A 24,971-nucleotide genomic window follows, 5' to 3' on the forward strand; every position below is an offset into this window, starting at 1 on the left:
GTGTACAAAAGTAAGCATCTCTTTGCTTTTTTTTTCTGCTCTTGACGTAACAGTTATTTAATATATGTAGCCTAATAATGCTTGTTGCACTTGCCGCTGTGTCTCTAGACCTTTGATTTATGCATATTTATTTATTTATGTATATTTATTATACTTAATAATTTATAATCAGCTTCATGCAGAGGCTCAAAGTGTGTAGAAATTGAAATTATTGTTTATTTGGATAGACTGTCTAAAATGTGGATGTAGTTTCTGTGACATCACCCGTAGGTTTCTGAAAAGTCAAAGTGCAGTGCTTGACTCAGACTAATCCTAATTACTGCTACAAAGCTAGCTAAGGCTAAAAAGCTCAGCTATATGCTATTCTGTGTTGCCGTGGGTCATTAAAACATTTGAATTGTATGAAAGCTATGTATGCAGTGACTACAGACCAGAGACTGCTCCTTATTTTGTGTATTAATTAACATGTTTTAGGCCCAGGACATAATGGCTATCTGAGCAGCACATGTGTGTCGCAGAACCTGTTGCTTTTTTTCTCATCACCCACAGTAACAGATTAGGTCACCCACAGAGCCCATATGAACAGCGTGCAGCTCATTCACAGCTTGGCTTTGGCTCACACTCAAGACTCAGTGTCCCTACTTTTTCTGCATCACACGAGCGGATCACAGAAAAAATAGATCTTTGATAGTCATATTAGCATTATACCAGCAACATTATATAACTTTCACTACCTGTAGAATAGGATACAGCAGTGGTGGGCCGTCAGGGCCAGCAAGGCCTTCTCTGCTGGCCTAAACTCAGAATCACTTAATATTTTCCCATCAATCTTTCTTAGATTATTCCTAATAGTCTATGCTCCTCATTTCATAGCGTGTCTCTGTGTCTCTGGGCTGGGGTGTTTCCAGCAGTGTATGTCTATATTAGAGCTTTTATCCAATCATATTTCAGCCATCATGTGTTGCCAGGGTCAAAGAAATCTGCCCTGAGGCCTTCAGAATCAAAAGCGCAGGCACCCGTAGCTTAAAATACATCGCAATGAAACTGTTGCTTTACCAATCAGATTTCGAGTTGGTGACCCCAGGGCCTTCCAGCAGGCGTACGATGACGTTAGTATTTTCACGTCCTCTGATTGGATGGTCAGAGAGCGTAGCCAAAGCTAGCGATTCTTATCTGTAGCGACCTGCACAAGCTAAAACTTTATCATAATCCTAAGTATTAATAGCAGTTTTTTTTAACCCACTATGGCTGACGGAGGAGAAGATGTTAATTTGGTCGCAGATCTACTTAGAAATCCATTTTCAAGGCGGACTTTCCAAGAAAAGCTGGACATTTTGAGGAAAAGCCAGCCCACCCCAAAGCTAGCAAGCCTGTCCCAGCCGGGAAAAGGGTTTGTCCGCCACTTTCAGGTCAGCAACTTTGGCTTACAGGCTCAGAGGAGCAAATTGTATTGCTGGGAATGCCTGGTATTGGCAACTGAACGACTCTGTGTTTGGAGCCGAGTCGGTGGTTAGAGTGTTTGATGTATATGGAGCAGGTGCACAGCAGCGCAGCTGTGGCTGCAGTGAAAGGAGACTTGTTGAATTCTTTTAATTGGGTTTCTTGCTTTAGTGATGACATTCATTCTCCAGGATGAGATACCTGGCTGCGATGCAACGTCCTGTTATACTGCCTTTCTGTATAATATCAATAATCTGTATTGATGGTTTCTATAGCTGTGGCGTCATAATGATGGCATTAAGAGGTGGTTTGATTCAGGTAGGATGCCACTGAAGGTGTAAAATGAACGGCCCGCCACTGGGATACAGACATGAAAAAATGAAATATATCTTTTGAACTCAAAAATTCCTGCATTGGTTTCAAATTGAAAGCCCTGCAGCATTTCTGTGGACAGAACCAAGTCCTTTTTTTGATGGCCATTAACAAAGGCAAGCCCAGTCTAGCACAGCAGTAGCACCGCAGCATCTGCACTGTCTGTGTGGACAACACACGCGCAGCAGTTCAGGGAGAAAGCCGTCACGCACAGGTCGAGGTGGGCAGTGTGGCCCAGGCATTCTGATGAAATTAGATGAATTGATGCATGAATTGATATGAATACTATATCTTTATTTAGCTTTAATCATTGTAGAATATTGGTCACCGCAAGACTAATAATCAGGACTTAACTATCACGAAACCTGAAAAAAAACAGTAACAAATCTCACCACTAAAATGTAGAAATATTAAAAAAAAAAAGAACGAAGCCCAATGTTAACATGCGAACATGTTCATTTAAAGTATAAATAAAATCTCCTGTAAAACACTGGTGGCCCAGTGTGAACATTAGTTTAAATACTGATGCAACACAAAGCATAAATATGAATCTTACTCTCCTTTCAGTAACAGTTTTGTAACAAATCACTGTAACGAAAGTGCACACTGACTATGGCTCTACCATTCTAGAAACCTTGTAAGCATGTTATATATAACCATGTGGCTCAAAGGGCATTGTATCTTTTGCTATGGACGCTGTTATCACTGTGCCATTTTGAACCTCATTCATAAGGGGTTATGCTCCCTAACATTTCAATCAGCGATCCCTGCTGGGTGGTAGTTGGCCTATGTGACAGAGTGGTAGTCAGGTTGTTAGCAACTGTCGCACGTGGCATTGTGACGCTTTTTTAAATGCTTTAGCAGATTTTTAATGTTTAATGTTGTAAATGGGGGATCAATAAAATCCATCTTCAGGGTCCAGTGTCTTGTCCAAGGGCACTTTGACATGTGGACTGGAGGAGCCAAGGATCAAACCACCAATATTATATTGAGGACAACTCACTCACCTGTGACCCACAATTTTTCAGTTTTAAAAGGTAATGTGAAAAGAGTTAAAAAAAAAACTCATTCATTTTACATACTGACTATGACGATGGGAAAGAGTTTTGCTCGTAATCTTTTACTACACGTGGTAAATACTGATTGTATTGAGTAATTCCTACAGCTGGTAACTTCCAGGATAAAGTTTATTCCATGCAGGTTGTGGCCTCATCAATGTGTCCCTGGTCTGACAAAACTAATGCATAATGAAGGGATATGGAGCAAATTGAAACTACATGAAACAACATGCGGCACCAGGAAATGCAGTCTTTCAGTGAGCCTGTAACCTAAAATGTATTTACTTTGAAGTAAACTAACAATATCTAACAATTGGAATGTATATAGCATCTTCACTGGTTTGTGAAACTGCAAGCACTCTTGTTCAAATCCCTGGACTGGTTTTAATATATTAATGGACGTATCAACTCAATGACTGAGAAGGATGGGACTGCCCCTTGAGCAAGGCACTAAGCACCATAGCTGCTCCATAGAATGGAGCTCTCATGCTGGGTTTTGTTGATTCAAGTCACTCTCCTGCTGTTAGAAATAAATTAAAATCTACTTCAATCAATCAATCAATCTTTATTTATATAGCGCCAATTCACAACAGCGTTATCTCAAGATGCTTTACATGAAGAGCAGGTCTAGACCAAACTCTTTAATTAGAGAGAGACCCAATGATTCATGAATTCAAAATTAAGGATTCAAGAATTCCCACATGAGCAAACATCAGATACTTAAAGTCAGTGTTCCTGTTTTTACTCCAACCTTAGCAGACATAAGCACAAGTACAAATCCTGCACATTTACAAGTGTCATATTGTACATCACGAGTGGTTTGTATAATATATAACATCAAAACGTGTAAGTCAGTGTAAGAGAGAGCCAAGGAGAGATGGAAATTGACAGAAAGATGGAAGAGAAACAGAATGAAAGAGATCGTATAGGTGTTGACTACTGTTGTCTACTCTCTCTCTCTCTTTCTCTCTCTCTCTCTCTCTCTCTCTCTCTCTCTCTCTCTCTCTCTCTCTTTGTCTCTGGCACTCTATCTCGACCTCTGGAACAAATCTCATTTCCTCAAGCTGCTTTGCTCTGAGCAGAGGAGATGCTCTTTTATGTGTGTGTGTGTGTGTGTGTGTGTGTGTGTATGTGTGTGTGTGTGTGTGTGTGTGCGCGCGCGTGCGTGTGCATGTGTGAGTGTGTGTGATAGAGAGAGAGAGAGAGAGTCGGAGACAGGCCGATAGACAAAGAAGTCCAGAAGTGATCCCAGCCACAGGGCATTCTAAAACACAGCCAACCGGTCACCATAGTAACTCAGCCATCCTGGAGCCTTGGGCTGCTTACGTCAACTAAACACACACACACACACACACACACACACACACACACAGATACACAAACACCCAGACACACACTCACAGTTTGTACTACTGTAGTTGTGAGGACCTCATTGATTTAATGCATTTCCTAACCCTTAATTCTGGTCTTAGCTCTAAAATTAAATTGGGATGAGCCATGATTTTGGAATATTTGAATATCCATTAAATTCTAAAAAAATTAGTTGACATGAGTATTGTCTTGTTTTAATTAATGTTTATTATGTGAACTATTCAAATAATCTTTGAATAGTTCACATAATAGTGACTATCGTATAGTATTTTTGCTTGACATGCACATGCCTAGTTTTAACCCTAAAACAGCCCTTAGAATAAGAATTATGGACACAGACCTCAGATGTTGTACCTGGAATCTGCTATAGCCACTCTCCCAGTTTGTGGGTCACAGGATCCAGTGCTCCGATCACCACTGGCACCACTGTTGCCTTTACTTCCCACATCTTTTCTAGCCTTGGTATTTTTCGAGCTTCTCACCTTCCTGATGTTGCTGTTGCTCGGGATTGCTACATCTGTCATTATTGCCTGTTTCTGTTGTTTGTCGATCAGCAAACAACACCACTTGGTTAGTGTGGATCACAACAGTTTGTCAGTCTGGATGGAAGTCCCACAGATTGTAGCTCAGTCGTCCTCAGCCAATTTGTCCTCCACCCTAACCGTGGGGATTCCAGCCCATACTCAGTGCAGATGTTCCTGTACACTATGCCAGACACTTGGTCACAGCATCCCATGTGCGCTGTTCCTGCCTGCGTGTTACACCCTGCTATTATGCTCTGGATTGTTTCAGGAGCATCTTTGCATAGCCTGCATCCTGTCTAGTGTGGTAGACCCTCGCCTCTATTGATCTTGTACTAAGTACCTGTTCTTGTGATTAGTGTTTCTGTGCTGTCTTTTCACCCAGACTTTTCTGGTAGGATTTCTTGATATCAGCCACATCTTCTGTCTGTCAGTGGTACATGTCATATAGGGGGCTTGTCCCTCCAGGAAGTTTCGTCCTGCTCTTCTTCAGGAGGCCATCATCCTGATGTATTTCTGGATCTTGGTTGTTTTGTCCTGGACAGTGGCTGTCACACTCACCATTCCTCCCTGATCTCCCTCACTTCACTGAGTTTACAGTGTCAGGGACTTGGGATGAAACCCGGCATGCATCGTGAGGAGCTTCCTTGTCTTGATATACTCCGTGTAGGTACTTGGCTATTTCTTGGTTAGCTTAGATCTTGGGTTTCAAAGCATCCATATATCCCACATCCTCTGCGCCTCACTGGGGTTACTCCATATTCTAGAGATCCACAGATCCATATTCTCGGTTCTCGGCCACCTGTGTTTATTTCCAATGGATAATTTTTCATCAGTTCACCTGACGCGGGCTTGTTGACCCAGGCCATATGAGCCAGTTTATGTTTGCAGTTTCACTCATTTGGAAGTAGACTAATAAGCTAACAGCACCAAGCACCTTGCCTTAGAGTCCACACTGGAGATAAGCATCAAACCCTGACTGGGATATGAAAGACCTCGAGTACCAAAGTCAGTAGTGTTAAGTGTTAAGAGCTTATGCTGTACCTACAGTTGCTACGCCCTCGATCTTTGCTGTGGCTGACATAGACCTGCTCAAAAATGCACCATGTCAGCACTATGGGGACAGCAAGAACTGTGACAGGTCATCATGGGCATCTTGTGTTGCTGATTCAGGCGAAGACAACAGCAAGTACGTTGGAAAAAAAAGAGTTTTCAGAGACATACATCAAGCAAAGCAGTAGCGGATTGTCCGTACCGTTGTCTGAAGGGCAGTGTTGAAAAAATAAAAAGTGCAACAACTGCATGTGGTGTGGCACCTGCATGTAGAAAGTTGTTCATCTGAAAGTTATGCATCTGAAAGTTATGCTTCTGTGATAAAATAGTTCCAAATCTTGTTCTTGCACTGCAATGTTTTTCTCCACCAGAAGGATACTGCAGAGGGCTCTTTATCATGCTATACCTACCATACACTTAACAATTACAAGGTTTTCACAGTAAATTCCTACAATAAACTACTGTAATTTTTACTTTTGCAATGAATGACAGGAAATTACTTGGAATATTATTGCAAACTTCTGTGAATCCGGATTGCAATGGCTTTCTGAAGTGATCTCACAACACTGTAAGATGGCCTTTTCTAAAATTAAATTGAAATTGCAGTGCCAGGAGGTGCTGATCTTTAACTCACCATCTGCAGCCCAAGGGAGAAGAGACTCAACACCAGTGTCACTTAATAAGGTATGTGCATTTATTTTTGCATGAAATTATGTGAATATATTTAACTGTGTCTGCACCACTCTGTTACAATTAGCAAACATGTTTGTGGCAGGTTAGTTACAGTAACAGTAAGTGTTGTTTGTTAGGTTAACTAGCTAATGTAACAGGGTTGAAATCATATCTCTATTTTTATGTTTGAAGAATTTTCATTTCATTTACATTTCAAACTGAAGCGTTAATACCTGTACTGTCACTTTAAGAGGGCGCTCTCTCTTTGATGTCAAAACGGCGCCACTCTCAGTTAGCGCAGCGCAGACTATCATCTCAATAAAAAAGGCCAACAGGTTCTGGCGAGCAGCATGTTTTTAACATTAAAATCAGCCACAAGAGAGGCAAATCATGCATCAAACTCAGTGTCACATGACTGACTATTGACACCCCTCCACTCAAAGTCAATCAAGGGGTCAATTCACCACGTCACCTGCCGGCCTCACTGTCCACTTAATCGGCTGCCGAGTTTTTTCATCAGATGCAGTGTTTTTTGGGCTCTTAAATTTCAGATCACTAGCAAACAAATTCTTTTTCTGCTGTGAATTAATTTTGTCAAATCAGTTCGATCTTATTATGCTCACTGAGTCCTGATTAAGTCAATGTGACTGTTTTCTCTACTACCTTGGACATTTTGAATCATTTGAATCACTTAATTTTATGATAAATGGCAGGTCCCTTTAGTGTTTTAATGTACAGTCTCCCTAAATCTAACTCTAGTTTTATTGACAGAGCATACATATGTTACTATGGATTTTATAGACATTGACATAAACAAGCCTTTTAATCTGGCACAGTCAGTTGAAGGCCCTACTCATTTAAAGGGGTACACCCTGGACAATGCTCTCTCTTATGGGTTTGAAAGCTTAAATCTCTGTGAGACTAGCCTATGTGAGTTGGATCAGAAAGCGATTATTTTTAGGACTATCCTCATACCTCCTGCTCCCTGTGTCTACTCATCTCCCTTACCGTGTCCTCAATACAATCTCTGGTGAAAATTTTAATGAGGCTTTAACCTTTGCATTTGACATATCAAAAAAACCTGTCTACTAACATGTCTACAAATGACTTAAGTAATACTTTCAATATGACGTGTAAAACCATACTCCAACGCACCTAGGGAAATCAGGAAGGTCAAACGCACTCGCAGCGTTCCCTGGCTTACTAACACTACCAAAGAAGTTAAGCAAATATGTAGACAAGCTGAGTGAAAATGGAAAAAGGACCGCGTGGTGGTACCAAATGAATACCCAAAAGAACTAATGGCCACATATCAAAAAGCATTAAGAGAAGCCAGAACCGCCGACAAGCCCCCATAACCCTAGAGTTCTTTTTAAAACCATGAATTCCATAATGAACCCTCCCCCTTGCCAACTGGCTAATGCCTCCTCCATGACCTGTGAACAATTTTTATCTTTCTTCATCAACAAAATACAGGATATCAGACTCCAGATTGGTTATGTTGCTTGAAATCTTTCTCCACTCTGCGATCCCTCTGCCTTCCTCAATTACTTCAAACCCATGTCCATGTCACTGTGTACTGTAAAAGGCATTATTTTCAAACAAAAACCTTCATCAAGTTCCATTGATGTGATCCTGTCCAAATTTCTGGTTTTAACAATATTGGTCCCATGATTTTATTTATTAGAAAGAGTCTTCTGTCCATTGGGTGTGTTCCTCCCCGTCTGAAACATGCTGCAGTGCATAGGTTTTAAATAAAAAACTAAACCTTGACCCTCTTCATTTTGATAATTTTAGACGCAATTTTAAATGACAATTTTTATCAAAAATTTTAGAAAAGGTTTTTCATTCTGAGCTGACTTCTTGTATGAACAGTCATAGTATCTTTGACAAATTTCAATTAGGATTTTGTGAACATCACAGCACTGAAACTGCCCTTTTCAAAGTTACTAATTACTTTTTACTGACAGTTGAGGGATACATCCCTTGACTGGTTCAATCATACCTGTAAAATAGAATTTTTTCAGTATTAATTGATGATGCCTCCTCCTCTTCTGTGGCCCGTCTAACTTGTAGTGCGCTCCAAGGCTCTATCCTCTGCCCTACGCTACTCACTATGTACGTTCTACCACTGGATAATATAATGCATAAATATAACATTCATTATTACTTCTATGTGGATGACACACAAATATATGATCCACTTAAAACCACTGAAGCAGGCAATTTTAATAATCTTTTATCTTTTCTGCCAAAAATATAACGATGGATGGCCCAAAAAAAATTTAAATCATTCTTTTTGGTCCTCCAAAGCCCCTCCCTATCATCAAAAAACACCATGGTCTCTTCTGTCCACCAATGTTAAGCCTGCAGCCACAAAATCTGGGCATGATATTTGATAGTGACCTCTGATTTGATCAACAAATTAGAAATTACAACAAATTAGTTTTTCTCTGGTCCGATCAAAAGATAAATTGGAGGAACTGAGGAGCATTGTGATCTTAACCCTTGTGATGTGTTAACATTCTGTATATTCCCCTTGCCCTAAGGGTCAAAAATGACCCCCTTCACTAAACCCCTAAAATAAAGCAGCTTAATTGAATTTTAAATCCCAAATCTAGTTTGCATGATGAAACAACCTGTTATTCATCAATTCAAGTCAGTTCAATTCAATTCTATTTGTATAGCGCAGCTCACAACACAAGTCATCTCAGAGCGTCTAGGGGGTTTTCTCTGCCGCCACATGGTGGCGGTGCATTTTTTACCCTTAGGACAACAGGAGGGTTAAGAAGGTCACACCTTTATCTCCTCTCGGCTAGGCTACTGTAATTAATTATATTCAGGGTTAAGCCAAAACACAATCTTTCTACACTGAGTTCGCCTTTGATAATGACCACAAATAATTGCATGTTTCATTTCATTATAAATGTCAGTAAATAGATAATAATAGCAATAAATGAAGGAATTCTGTCCACAGAAATGCTACAGGGCTTTTACTTTGAAAGGGAAACCGGAAATCCATCCATTATCTTCCGCTTATTCGGGGTTGGGTAGCTGTGGCAACAGGTCAAGCAGGGCACTCCAGGCACCCTTCTCCAAGCAACGCTTTCCAGCGTTGGGTTGGAACACAGATCGACCGGTAAATCAACGGACCACAACGGACTGGTACAGTACCCACATTACTGCTGACGCCGCACCCATCCATCTGTCCATCTCGCGCTCCATTTTACCCTCACTCGTGAACAAGACCCCAAGATACCTAAACTCCTTCACTTGGGGCAGCAACTCACTCCCAACCCAGAGGGGGCAATCCACCTTTTTCCGGCAGAGAACCATAACCACCTTAGAGGTGCTGACCCTCATCCCGACCGTTTCACACTCAGCTGCAAACTGTCTCAGCGCATGCTGAAGGTCACGGTCTGAGGAAGTCAGCTGAACCACATCATCTGCAAAAAGCAGAGATGCAACTGAGATCCCCAAACCGGACACGCTCCTCACCTCGGCTGCACCTTGTGATCCTGTCCTTGAAAATCACGAACAGGATCAGTGATAAGGGACAGCCTTGGCGGAGTCCAACACCCACTGAGAACTTGCTTGACTTTGTGCAGAGAATGTGGACACAGCTCTCACTTTGGTTATACAGGGACCGAATAGCTCGTAGCGTAACGAACCTGGTACCCCATACTCCCACTGTACCCCCCACAGGATTTGCTGAATGACACAGTCATAGGCCTTCTCCAAGTCTACAAAACACATGTATACTGGATGGGTAAACTCCCATGACCCTTCCAACAGCGAGGGAACATTGCCTTTTGGGTTCCGCGTCATACAGGGTTTTTGAACCGCTCTTAGTCTGGCCACTCCCCTGGAACCACTTTGCCTTGGGAGACTCTACCAGGGGCTATAGCCCCGACAACACAGCTCACAGGTTCACAGGGGCACACAAACTCCCCCACCACGATAAGGTGGCGATTCATTGAGTGAGAACCGGAAGTGATTTGGACCATGAAACTATTAAAAAGTTGTAATCTTCCTAGTTTGATGTTAAAACATATCTGTTTCACTGTAGTTTCTGCTGCAAACTGCGTGCGTGTCTAAGGTACTCCAAATCTCTAGATGAGCCACAGCCGAGGCACGCTGCTGACGCGGGTTGTGTGACTGCTCTTACCTGTTAACATGCCCTTCTTGGACTGTTGACATTGCCTGTTGCCACAAACAATTCATTGACTGTCTCTATGGACTGTTGTCATGAACAATTTAGAGATTGCTTTGACAGATCATTGCCCTGAAGAATGAATAGACAGCTTTCAAACTGTTATGCAGTGGCTGATTTGGTTACCAGCTTACAAGGAAATTGTTAGATTGATTTAATGTCGAGAGTGCGACGGTTTGAAGGAAAGTGATAATACTAATGGTCTGATACAACTTCAAGAGTAAATCCTGCAGTAAGGGTAAAAGATAATACAGCTATGAGAGATAATTCATGGGCTTAAAAGTTGCTTAAAAGGTAAAAAAAAATCTCATTGTTTTTGAAAACTGTTACAATCTGAAAAGATCAATATCTATCTATCTCATTATTTGTTGTTAAAACTGAGCTGTAGTAGCATTATCAGTGATCTGCAAAGTAGCATTGACCTGCAAGTCTGAGATTGATAGCTTTTGTCTCCACCCACTCTCCTCAGGGAAATTGTGTAGTTATCCTCATTCAAGTAAAAGTTATCACTCTGTTATTATTTCTCCCTGTTTTCAGGTATGTTGACAGTGTTTTGCACAGATTTTGCACTGGTAAAACTGACACATACACATTACTAATGCCAAAAATGGTAATGGGTATGTGTGAGCAGAGCTGCGCTTGTTAGTAGAGTGCAACTCGTTAGCAAGTTAGCAAGTGATATCCTGCACATTTTGCTGAATGTTGGTTGTTATCTTTGGTGCAGGTTTTCTCAAAAACAAAGTTGAACAACATTTGGAAGAGCATATCTTATAGAATATGTGGAGTAGAAAGCTGAGACGTTCCTTTTTACAGATATGCAGATAACTCAAAATGTGTTTCTGAGACAAAGTGACTCAAATGATGGAGCAGGTCACGGTGTATGCCGGTATACTAGGCCTCTTCAGTAGCCATGGTTAGCTTGAGCGTGCACACTAGCCTCTTCTATTGGGAGAGACTTTGGAGACAGAACCGAAGGACAGTGGTGAGGGTCTGGAGGTTGTACTCGGAGGCTGTAAGCCTGATCTCTTATTAATGCCACTGACTGATACTCTAGCAAAGTTCATATTGGTGATACATCTATTTTATTTTTTGCTATATACAGTTCTGAAGATATTTTCTATGAATGAATGTATGAATGAATGTAGTGTATTGTAAATTTACAATAAAGATGATCAATTACAGTATCTGTATGTATCTAAATCTATAGAAAATTATGGGCCAATTTTTTTGCAATAAAAATAAATTTGATATGTAAAATATAAAGTATGAAATACAATAGTAATTAGTATACAGCATATAGTATTTTAATGTCATATACATCCTGTAAATTTACAGGAATCAAGTAGTACTATGATTAGGGTACAGCACCATAGTGTAATTTGGGTGTAAAATATTGTGGGTTTACAGTAATGTTGTGATTGGGTTCAGATGAAAACAGTACATTGCTATAATATTACTCAAAATTGTGAATTTACATTTATCACAGGGAAATATTACAATATCATATTGTAATTTCACAACAACATCTATGAAATTACACTGACATTTTTAACCTTCCTCTTGTGTTAGTTTCCTGTTACCATCTCTTATGTTAAGGGGACGGTTTTGACCCGTGTCTTAAATCAGCTGTAAAATACACTAAAATCAACCATCTATCATCCAATTTGTTTCTCATCTCTTGGTTACCTTGATAGGCTTCCTTATCCATGAAAATATTGGTTTTAATATTTTTGGTGTGGGCCCCTGGGCCTTATTTTGTCAGTATACCCCTCGATTTCAATTTTTAAAAAATGTAAAATGAACCTCAAGAGAATCATATAAATAAATAAAAGGTTGTTGTGTTACCTGAGCATTACTGAGGGGATTTAGAACACATCTCTTAAATAAATTTGTTTGGTTTATTTTTTCATTTTAATATTATTAACTATAGTAACATCTATGGTGTTACGGGTCAATTTCGACCCATATATATTTACTTCAAGAAAAAGGCAAAAAAGTAATTTTTTTTTTCAGCAATAGAAGTTTAGTACAAAGACAAAATGAAAAGCAGAACAAATATATATATGTGTGTGTGTGTGTGTGTGTGTGTGTGTGTAACATAACATAAATATAAAAAAATATAGATTTGCAATATTTGCAGGTCAAACAAACAACCCTGCAGTCCAGTAGTCATATCAAAGACCACGTTTTCCTTGTTTTTTCTCAGGAATGCCACTCACAGCTTTGCCTGTGTAAATCTGTATATTCCAAGCATAGCTGGTTTTTGCATCACAGGCTGCCCAGATTTTTATGCCGTACTTCCCTGGCTTACGGGGTATGTATTGCCAGAAGGGGCATTTTCCTTGGAAAGGGACAAGACGTTCATCCACTGTCACCTCATCAATGTCTTTCCACATGCCGCCATAGACTTTTTTTCCTTCAATGTTTGTCATAGTAATGATGACTCTTTTTAGTGACAATGGCATAAATAGCTCAAAACATGTCTTGATGTCACTGACGCTAGTCACAGCAAACCTTGTGATTCCAGGAGTCATTTTGATGACATTTGCAGCAGCTGCCCTGCCATGTACATCAGGAGGTACTGAGCTCCAACAGATCTTATCATTTTTGGACTTGAATCTTTCAGCTGGAGCAGCTTCAGCACCGGTGACCTCCTCATCAGACTCATCAGATGTGTCTGTGTCTTATGGATGATAAACCTGCTCATCCGAATCACTATGCTGCTCTGTGTCCTCTCCCTATTTTCACCAAAAATATTATCCAGAACTTGGCTCACTGAAAATCTTCTTCTCACCAACTCTGCAAGTCACTAACTCTATACTGAATTGACCTCACATATTTGGACACCAACTCTATACTGAATTGACTTCACATATCTGGACATGCTCGTTTTTGTTTGTTTTGTTTTTGTGCAGGTATACTGGAAAACAAGGCAAAATGAGAATCCCCTAAAGCTCACATGATTGGGAGAGGAGCTGGCTGTCAGTGTGTTGGCTAACAGTGAACTTGTGATTTCAGTTTTGTCTCTAATTATTGCTTTATAATCTTATTTTTATAACTGGGTCGAAACCGACCCTAACAACACAACGGTCATAATTTTAACTAGAGCATTTTTTAATTTAGTGAAAACAATTTTTGTTTTATTTTGTTGAAATAGAGGTTCCTGACAAAGTCATAAAGCCTTGATGCAATAAACAAATGTATGTGTTTTTTTTATCCATTTAAAACCTAAAACGGGTCGGTGCCAACCCTAACACAAGAGGAAGGTTAACAGTGCAGAGACATCTAAGAGGGCATATTTGGATGTTCATTTCAAACATGGAGGTATCAGAGAGCCACCACTCTGTAAACTGTAATATGCATATAACAATAGTGTACAGTCACAAATGTTCACACACACACACACACACACACGCACTTTCAGACAATGATGGTACAAGGAATACTTGCTGAGTCATTCTTTTTTCTTCTGTTTCCCTGAGTTTCTTTTAATCTGTCAAATAAAATGATTCTTACTGTCTTACATACAATGTTAACATAAAAACCATCCAAACTGTAGCCCTCCACATATATCATTCTTTTGTCCATCGGTTTGATTTTCTATTGTTTAGCAGGATGACGTCCCCCTTTCTACCACCCTCTCTGTACTCTTTCACCCACCTTCCATCTTTCTCACCCTTTCACACACTCTCTCTCTTTCTCTCACTCTCTGATCTGCTTCTGTCTGCGATGTCAGCAGCTTGAAATATGTAACTATTTATTAAAACTGACAAGATTCATTGCCTGTAAGTCTTGGTGAATGTGTTTGTGTGTGTGTGTGTGTGTGTGTGTGTGTGTGTGTGTGTGCCTCTGTTTATGCTTGTGTGCGTTTTCAGTAGTGGGGGCTAAAGAGAAAGAAGGATGGGGTGGAGGGGGTGGGGGGTTGGGGAATCAGCATCTTCTGTCAACACAGCTGGTTACCCTTTGGAAAGGAGGAGGATAAGCTCTGTCTCTCTCTCTCTGTCTCACACACACACGTTCAGAAGAGCACACAACACACAAAGTTGTTTCACACACAAAAAATTACACCGTCACAAACATGCACACAAATACACACACACACACACACACACACACACACACACACACACAGATGATGTGTGATTTGCTGCTATTGTGCTGCAGTGCTGTTCAGTGTCAATAATGATTGTTTAGGAACAAATATGTGTTGATGAAGGAGAAGTTGAGTAGCAGGGTATCAACCTTTATCCCCTGTTCACAGGTTTGATACCGACACAAGAAAATCCTCTTTGCTTTGACACCAAAAAGTGCAACACTCATGACCTTGTAAAGATCTGCTATTAATGATTATTTTCACAGATTTTGTTGTTTTTGATCAAACGTTTTTGATCAAATCAGTCTATGACTGATTAATTTGTTCTTGAGTGTTAAATGTGCAAGTGAATTATCAGACCAAAAGGATGTGTCACTGTAAATGTATCTGTAACCGACCTGTAATATCTTTATTTTCACTTGATTAAAAACTTACAATGATTAATGAACTATTAAATTATATTGATTCCAAATCCGGGTCATCAACACAATTACATTCGACTATAAAATCGTTTTGTGCCTCTACAAACAGCCTGTTAGGATCTCTGAAGCTCCTTGTAGCATCAACCACTGTGATTAAGATGGTACATGTAGCTTGTACATTGCCGGTGTTTGTCTCTGTCCATGCATGCCTTTTTTCCCCCTTTTTTTGTTGAGAAAAACCTATGAGCTCAAAGAAGGAGGTGGTTGAAAGATTTAAAGTGTGAAGCTGTGTTTGCTTGGTCAAACAAAATTGCCACTGTTGGAAAACTTCTATTTTGAAACGAAGAAGACAAATGGCACAAGCAGCTCCATTCTTTCCACTTGATGATGTGATAAACAACATGCTAGGGAATTTGCCTCTATAAAAAAACACAGCCAAGATCTGGAATATGTACCACTACAATCAAATTAATGGGATATTCATTTGCATTCATTTTTAGCCATGCCAACAGCTTAGTAGGAATATGACTTTATAATAATACTGGAAAACGTATTAGATGATTTTACTCATTACTCACCACCAGAAACACACGTGAAATAAATGACTCAGCACAGCAGACACAGCATGTAAATAAAGCACATTTGAGATTTACCACAATACATATGCAGTTCATTTTGTGGAAGCTAGCTAAAAGGCGTCATTGAGGCGATTAAGCTGATATTGTTGTTAACAATAAAGTGATTGGTTAAATTGTAAGGGATACAGTTACCACTATATATATATATATATATATATATATATACATACATACATACACACACACACACACACACACACACACAGTACATATATATACACATATATATAATGTTAAAACTGATGCAGGATACCTTTAAACACAAGATATTATTGATTGACAGAGTGGTTGCAGTGGGGGGTGTTCAAGGCAAATATATAGTCTCTCTATGTGACAGACATGATTAAAAACACAATACAATCGAAGTATGGTGACATATGAGAACTGGATAAAGGTCACATACTGCTAAAAATCCTTCGATGCCAAATCCCTGTACCTGAAACATTTTCTGGCTATTTTGTTTGTTTTTTTCTCTTTATGTCTCTTTTATTGCCTGAAATGTTTACAGTCGTTGGAGTTGAAGAGGTTCATTATTGCAGGGGTCTGTGAGTCCTATTCAAAGCACACAGCATGCCTGCAACAAATATAGACTTCAGTGGAAAAACTTTTCAAAACTCTTATTAAGAATCTGTGGAAGATATGAGGCACCAATCTTGACAGCTGAAAGGCGACAGTAATAGTTGTCATATTGTTATAGTTGAAGGTATGCAGTGTTTTTTTTTCTTACCTTTGTGTAAAGTGTAAATCTTCTCCAAAAATAATACATTTCTTACTTTGCCAGTTGGAAATTGTGGATCAGATATGACTGAAAAAAACTGTTTTCATTGTCATGTGGCATTTGCTTGAAACACAAACTCCTATATACCTATATGCCCTTTTGCACCTTCTACACACTTATACAACAAGAATACTTGCAAAACACCCACATTGACTCTACATCCACATAAATGCAAATAAAATGTATGCACAGGTATCACGTTTATATACTCACAGACATATATAAGCAAACAACACTGCTTCCTGAGCAGAGCTACTGTAAATGTCAGGGTACTCAACTGTCGGATGAAGACTAAACGTTAACACAGAGAGACAGGGAGGTCCCTCAGTGTGTCACATTGCCTTGGAGCTTCATTTCATATTTATTGTTCTGTTGGCTCCCACAAAAGAGGTGATTTCTAGTACAGTGAGGGACGCATATGTCTATTCCTGAGATTGCATTGTTTGGTCATCTGTGTTGTGTGTGTGCGTATAATGACTGAAAATGGGTATTTGTCTTTTGGGTAAAGTAAAAGCTGTAATTTGTGGTATTGTTTCCTCATTTTGTTCTGTGATTATCATAGTACCCAATGGTGTTGAGTGGCTTTTTCATATTCCATCACTCTGTAGTGTCTTTGACAGATTTGAAAGTAAGGTCGCCACTTTGGAGAGCATCATTGAGATGTTAATATTTTTTCTCTCTTTTTGTGAGTGTGTACATTATTTTCAAAAGTAGTTTCGTGAATTATACTTAATACCTTTCATACACTAGAAGATTTTGAAAAGACCTGAAAGAATAAAGTTTGACACTAATCTAAAGAGAATATGTCAGTTTTAGTCAAAGACTATGGTTTTGTAAAGATGGGGATCTTGAGTGTTCTCAAGACCACAAGTAGATTCCTTTGAGATTTTCAATTATTTCCTGGGTTTTGCACATTGTGAAAACAGTGAAACAGTAAAACCTTTGTGAGAGAACATGATATATGTCTCTAATACCACAGGATTCTTACCTTGTGTAAAGCACAGAGTAGCAAAGCTTTTTTATGAAATCAATTGAGATAAAGGGTCTCTGGTACACTGAACTATCAGCTGGTGATGGAGCTTTGTGGTTGCCATGACGCTGCTGGCTGCTGTGGTGACTTCAGGTCGTCGTTTTGACAGACACCTGTCCAGCAATAACTTCCTCCTCCAATCAGGTCTGGGTTGGGGGTTCAAGGATCACCTGTGCTTCATCAGGTCACTCAGATGATCTCACAAACATGGCAGATTTTGTGCTACTTTTTTAGACAAATACACAGCATCTTCATCTGAAACGAATCTGAAATCTGCGGTTAGCTTGTAGGCTAATAGCAAACATTTAGAAGCTAATGTTACCTTGCAAGCAACAGGGACAGCAGTTAGCTAGCTAGCTATATAGCTTAATATTATTAAATATTCACAGGAAATTTTCCAGGGCTGCAGCAATTTCTGTCCACTGTCTTTTCATCGTAATGCAAATAGGAGGACACTTCAGAGAGGCACTCTTTGTCACTCCACACTTCCACTAGTCTCTCCTCCTTTTCCAAAAACTTGTTAATGTTCTTGTCCCTTTCATGTTTAGTATCTACTACTATTACTATTTGCTACTTCCTGTTTGGTGCTGAGAGTGGACCGCTTGGATGTAGACAATGGTCACGACATTGGCATTCACAATTTGCATGAAGTTAAGGCTAAAAACAGGTTTGATTTTGTCAGAATGTCAAGATGGGAAAAAGACTTGTCGTACTGAGCTGTATGACCACCTTACACCAGACGATCGAGATGACAGAAGCACGATCTGACTCGACCAAAACTCTCATGATTTTATTCCGACATTTGAAATTTGTCTATGACAGCGCTCATTGCTTGAAAAGTCATTTGGTGTGAGGCCAGCTAGAATTTACCAGTTACCAGTCTATCTATCCATCTATCTATCTATAACTATGAGAGGATGCTATCATGTACATGCAGGCTAACCACTGCAACTGAAGAGGCCTGGTATACAAAGGCAACCACAACAGTAGCCTACACAGTGCAACACGGCAGATGGCCATGGATCTCCAGGTAATGGCCAGCCCGCTGTGGAAGCCCTGGGCAGCAACTCGCAATCTCCTCAAAGCTCAGAGACTCCTGCCTGCTGCTGGTGCTCCATCTACATGCTGTTCTCTGGAGTTTCAATTTAGTTTTTTCCCGCCACATGATGAAATTTCCAAAGCCCATTGACTATGTATATTAGAAATAGGCTAGTATCACTATTTGTGAATATATTTATTAAATTACTAACCTCTTTCACATATTTATCAGAGTGGGGGAGATGCCTCTGACAAACAAGCAGACAGTGGTTGTTTCTGCGCCATAGTGTATGCAAAGCTCCTCCTGAAGCTGCCACTTAAGGTATTGAGCTTGACTTAGTAAGAACATACACAGGGAAGGTGCTTAACACTGTGTTAATGACTGCTCCTGCTCTGAATGGTTGTTTTCACTCAGATTTGTGGACTCTTCCAAATGCCATCAGGAGAACTACGAGGAGCCAAAGGAAGCTGATATTTTCACAGATTACCTGTCCTATGCAGTGATGTAAGGATACAGCGACAGTTTCAGCAAATATGATAAAAAGATACTTTTATAAAAGTTACGAACTGCTGCTTTAACACTGACCTGCAAGAGATGAGAAAGTGCTGAAAAAATGTATTAACTTGTCCCTGTCGTATCTGGAAATGTAAAATCAGTTTATGAAGATGTTTAAATTATTAGTTATTTAGATATTGTGGGAAATGTTTCTCCAATCAAATTATAACGTATCCTATAACCAAAAATGATATATGTACATATTGTTTTTTTTTCAGTCCACCACTATCACTTTCAATTTTATCAGAAAGGACAGTTTTATATGACTGACTCCACAGTTAAAAGGGAAAAAAACTGCAAAGGAGAGACAAAAAGGTGACATTTACCCGTTTTTGAGTCATTTTTAAACCAATAAGTCATGTTAAAGTTTACATGCTAAAAAGTATCTTGTCTGCACAAGGAAACACATCTACATCTATCAAGTGTAGTTGTTACTGATATATTAACCCAGACTATGTTGCTTCAGGTTTGATAAAGTTTTATTGAGATAAAAGAAAAATAAAGCAAATTCTACTTCACTTTTTCCCCTTCCTCTCCTTCCACCTGTCCTCTTCTTTCTCCTCATTAAGCAACAGTCTGATTGATGTATTAAACCTTTACTTTTACCATCCCGCTCCTTTCATTATTCTGGGACAGATTGTTTCTCTTTCATCTCTCTCCTCCTTTCCCGTGTCCTTTGTCTTTTTCTGCTGTCTTATTGTCTATTAAAGATGTACTCTGCAAGACTCAGAGGAATGACAGATCTGGAGTGATGAGAAAATGAACAAAAGGGGCAATGAGAAAAAGGAAAGGGTATGCTGGGATCCAGGTGTGTATGTGCATGTGAATGGAGGAAGAATATGGGTGTTTTTCCTTTGTTCTTTTCTTTCTTTTCTAAAAGTTTGTGTGTATGGGATGTGTATGATTGCAACTATGTGTGTGTGCGTATCATCACCAGGGAGCTGGTGAGGCAGATTCATGTTAGAACATGAAGCAGGTTTCCAGGAATTACAGACCTCCCTTACCTTTGATTCAGGGCAACTGTTCATACGTGAATAGTCTGACCTCCTCTCAGAGGAAGTTGAAAGCAATATGTCAAACAATTGTGGGGCACGCAAATCTCACCGGATCTGTTTGGACTTCAAAAGCTCAAAGAGTGAACTTAATAACACTACAGCACCTATGGCTGTTGTCAATAATGGTTCATTTGCACGTTCATTTGAAAACGTGTTCACTCTACAAATATTTTTCTTTAAATCTATGTGTAGACCTAAGTGTACCACAACTATAATGTCCAAAATGGTGATAGCCCATGCCTTCGGTGTAATGGACCCAAATGCAGCACACACTACATCAGTGAGAAGTCACTTTTATTAAGCTTGGCAAGCAGGTGAATGCAGTTCAGAACAACAACCTGGTTCAAGGTCTGTTTGTGTTTGGAGGACACCGCAGGACTCCAGCTGATGAAGCCAGATCGGCGAGCCGGTGAGTGGAGCGAGGAAGAGGAACTCACACTCACTCAGGGGACAGTTCAGTGAGAGCTGGCGGTTACCGTGAGGACTGCAGCAGGAGGATAGCTCGGTGAAGCGGCGGGTCCGGAAGCAGGTGAGCATTGGGCAAGACAGATGTGCAGACCGACGGAGAGTTGGACCCAAGTGGAGGATCAGCAAGCCAGCCGAAAGTCAGGGAGCCACAAGCAAACGGGATCCAGGGAGGACAAAGACAAAACTTCAGTGCAATATCTGTGTTAAATGATTGCACTGATATAGAAGATTATTATAGGTTACATGCAGACATTAATTGGGTAATAATCTGTGAATAATATGGTAATGTAGTTTGATAATTTCACGATATCAAAAGAACTTCTTAGAAAATGGTAATTACCATATTATATTTCCAAACATTCCTTTTTGTTTCAAGGAAACACTATAAAAATCAAACATTTAATGCTGTGTCTTGTTACCTGGAAATAATTTAACCTTAAATCAGGGCTGCCAAATGCTAAGCTACCTGTTTCTATTTAATTTCTCCCAACTTCGAATTAAAAGCATTTGATACAGTTGATGCCCTGTCCATATTTAACATTTCAAACTTTAAAGACTAGCTTGTCATTGCAGCTGATCTAAGGAGTGAGTCACAGAGACAAAAAGACAAATCAACTGACAGCTAGGAAATCTCTATGGGGGCCAAACTGTCGTGCCTGTCTACGCCCAATGGTCTATGCCTTTATTCGAAAAAGTCCCTGCTTGGTGCCTCATTAATGCTGAGATTCCCATTGTGTGTATGATTCCCACTGCGTGGCACTTTGTTGCAAGGGCAAACTGGTTAACTGCACTACTTGGAGGCGCCATGGACTGTGTATATATAAAACATGTTTTTCCAGATATATTTGGAGATCTGAAATGATAAGATGAACCTCTGTAGTTGGGTTTTTTTTTTTTTTTTGCTGCTACTGAGTTTAACAGTGCAGTTCTTTTGTCAGGTTTTCAGGCACTGCTTTCAGTCTAGTTATTGGACTGAAACTGTATTGTCAAACTTGGTACAATGTGTTGAATATTCAAACAAATAAACAAAGCAACACCTGCTGATTAGGTAAGGCGTTTTGAAAAACAGCTATTTTAAAAACTTAAAATGACCACTGAAAAAATACACCCTCAAAATTAGCTCTCAAAAATGCTGTATTTATTAACATTTTACCAGTTCCCTCCCTATGTTTCATTAGGCTTGTTGATTTCACAGTTATATTTGACACAGTGGGTAACAAATGGACTCATAGTGCTTTGAACAAATAATGGATGAACCATGGAAAATAAAAACATCCATTATAAATGAAACGTCAATAAATTGGAACAAAAAAAGAACACATTCAGTATACTTAGCATCCATATGCATGTATGTATGTATGTCGCACTCAAAATTATTCAACGCCAACCCATCTCTCAGGTTCCTGTGGATCCTGGTCCTGGTCCTGCTGCTGTGGTTCTCAGGTTCCTGTGGATCCTGGTTCTGGTTCTCCTGCTGTGGTTCTCTGGCTTCATGAATCACTGATGCGGATCGTCGTCCACTCGTCATGTTTTTCAATATTACCATATTGCTAATTTATTAGTCACACTCCTATTGTTAGTGCTATAGTCGCTGTTAGTATGTTGGTTGCTGTTTGTTTTCTCTCTCTCTCTTTCACTCTCTGTCTCTCTGTCCAACCTCCACCCAACGCGGACCCTGACAGAAAGCCGTCCACATTGAGCCTGGGTCTGTTCCAGGTTTCTTCCTGTTAAAGGGGAGTTTTTCCTGCCACTGTTGATCAATATAATATCTGATGCTTGCTCATGTGGGGATTCTTGAATCCTTAATTTTGAATTCCTGATTCGTTGGGTCTCTCTCTTATTAAAGAGTTTGGTCTAGATCTGCTCTTTATGTAAAGCGTCTTGAGATAACGCTGTTATGAATTGGCGCTCTATAAATAAAGATTGATTGAACCTATGAACTTGCGAACTGAGCTTGCCACATTAAATGCTTTTGCTATCTTCTCGTATCCTTTCCCTTGTTTGTGCAAGGCAATGATCTCCTCTCTTGATGTTTTGGACAGTTCTCTTGACTCCACGTTTCTAACATGCAACCAAACGTCACTGCGAACAAACCCCAAAGTCAAAATGAGGGATTCTATCCAGGTGGTTGAATGATTTTGACTGCTGTAGTCATTAATAGCAGAGAAACCACTAAGTAATTATTAATATTGGTTGTCTTGAGCTATTTCGATTGTGCTTGTTAGTGTGTACATTTTGCCAATGCACCTAATTTGCAGTTGGGGTTGAATAATGTTGAGTGCAACTGTATACGTGTCACTCAATTGTTCATACTGGGAGAACTTGTAAAGCTGCATGAGAGACTAACTGGTTCACACTACAGTCTACATTTAGACAGCTGGACTGGTTTCACACATCCCATTGCTGTAAAGGTAGAATAATGAAAAAAATTGTAAATCAATTTGACCTTAAATTAGATTTTTTTCTGACCTCATTTAAACCAACTATGTAGAAAGGTACTGAACCCCTCATTCTGCCACAAACTGGGTGTTCGGATTTGATGAAGTTGATATACTGGCTCTCAATTAGACCCTAAAGAGCTTCCCGCTATTTATGAACAAACTACTATAAAGCTCCAATAATTGAAATCTAAATAGGGTTATTTGGGATTTAGGAGTGTTGCATGGATGAAATGAAAAATATAAAGCAGATGAAAATCTATTTTATTTCACCAGGTTTATACCAGTAAAAACGTTACTTGAGTATTTCCATTCTCTGGCTTCAGAGGGGAAATACTGTACTTTTTAAAAATACATTACATTGATTTAAAATCTTTTCTTATTAGTCACTTTGCGTAATCATATTGATTACACAAAATCTAACGAATAAATTATGATATATTATGATGAGTTATGTGACAACATTATTGATTCTGGAGGGGAAATTCACAAGCTACCCAGCAGTACATCAAGTAATTGAAATTATTGTCATCTTTACCAGCTGACAGTGATCAACACATCGGTGCTTCAATAATTCTAATCAAAATATTTCATATGATTGTAAAATGGGCCATTTTGCAGAATGAGTACTTCTAGTTTTGGTACTTTATGTTTATGTTGATGCAAATTCAATTGAACTTTTGTACTTTTCCCTTCTTCTGCCAATGGTATTGTCATATTTTTAAAACATGTCATCAGTTTAAAATCAGGTTTATGAGACATTCTCATAAAATTAGGTTAAAGTTATGAAGTAACAAGCTGGTAAAACAGTGGTACGTTGTTTTGTGAGCAGGTAAAGCAGCCCTTGGGCCTCCAGACCTGAACAGAACAAAAAAGAAAAAAAGTTCACTGTGTAAATATTTTTTCTTGGGGTACCAAGTACTGTCTATCTATCCCAAACACATTCACTCCCCCCTATGAAACATTCCATATACTGTATCTACATCAGAAAAACTATGTGTTTTGAGACCGTCTCTTGCTTTACTTTCTCACAGACAAATCATCCCATTAAGTTTCCCTCCCATCATTTTCACCTTCAGTTAGTCCTAGATATACAGCACATATCTCATATAGTATTTCTCATACACATTATCGGAGTGCAGATGAAATGCACACACTGAAACAAACAGCAGCTTTAAGGAATGGCTGATCACTAAATAGCTATATTCACTATGTACTTAAAATACGCCCCACAGCACAGAGAGATAATCAGAAATGTCAGTTCACACTTTCACCACTCCATCTGTCTTTGATTGTGTGTGCACAGTACTTGAGTGTGTGTACAAAAAGTCAACCTGTTTATGTGTGCCTGCTTGATTGCCTGAGTGAGTGTACACATGGCCCTAAGGCCATGTGTAAATGAGGGGCCATGGCCCTTTCACACACTTGTGTGCAAGTCGTACATATTGTATCAGTACAATTCAATGCAAAGTGCTTTTTATTAGCATACAGCTCTGACTTCACAGGAGCTGATAATTCCATATCCATAAATTAAACATGGAGAAGGTGTTATCCTGTCAGCAGAGGCCTTTAGTTACCTCCTCTATGTTGAGAAAAGTACCATTATTTGTTTTAATGTTATCAATGTCGCTGCAGTGGGCTTTGTCAAGTGGTGCACATCATTTCGGAGTGAGACAGATCGTATATTAAGTTCATATGTGTGTTGTGCTGTCTGTGCAACTTTATGCGCGTGTGTGTGGGAGGGGAGTGTTTGTG

Source organism: Pempheris klunzingeri, chromosome 2 (assembly GCF_042242105.1).
Source record: "Pempheris klunzingeri isolate RE-2024b chromosome 2, fPemKlu1.hap1, whole genome shotgun sequence".
In the NCBI taxonomy this organism is placed as follows: domain Eukaryota; kingdom Metazoa; phylum Chordata; class Actinopteri; order Acropomatiformes; family Pempheridae; genus Pempheris; species Pempheris klunzingeri.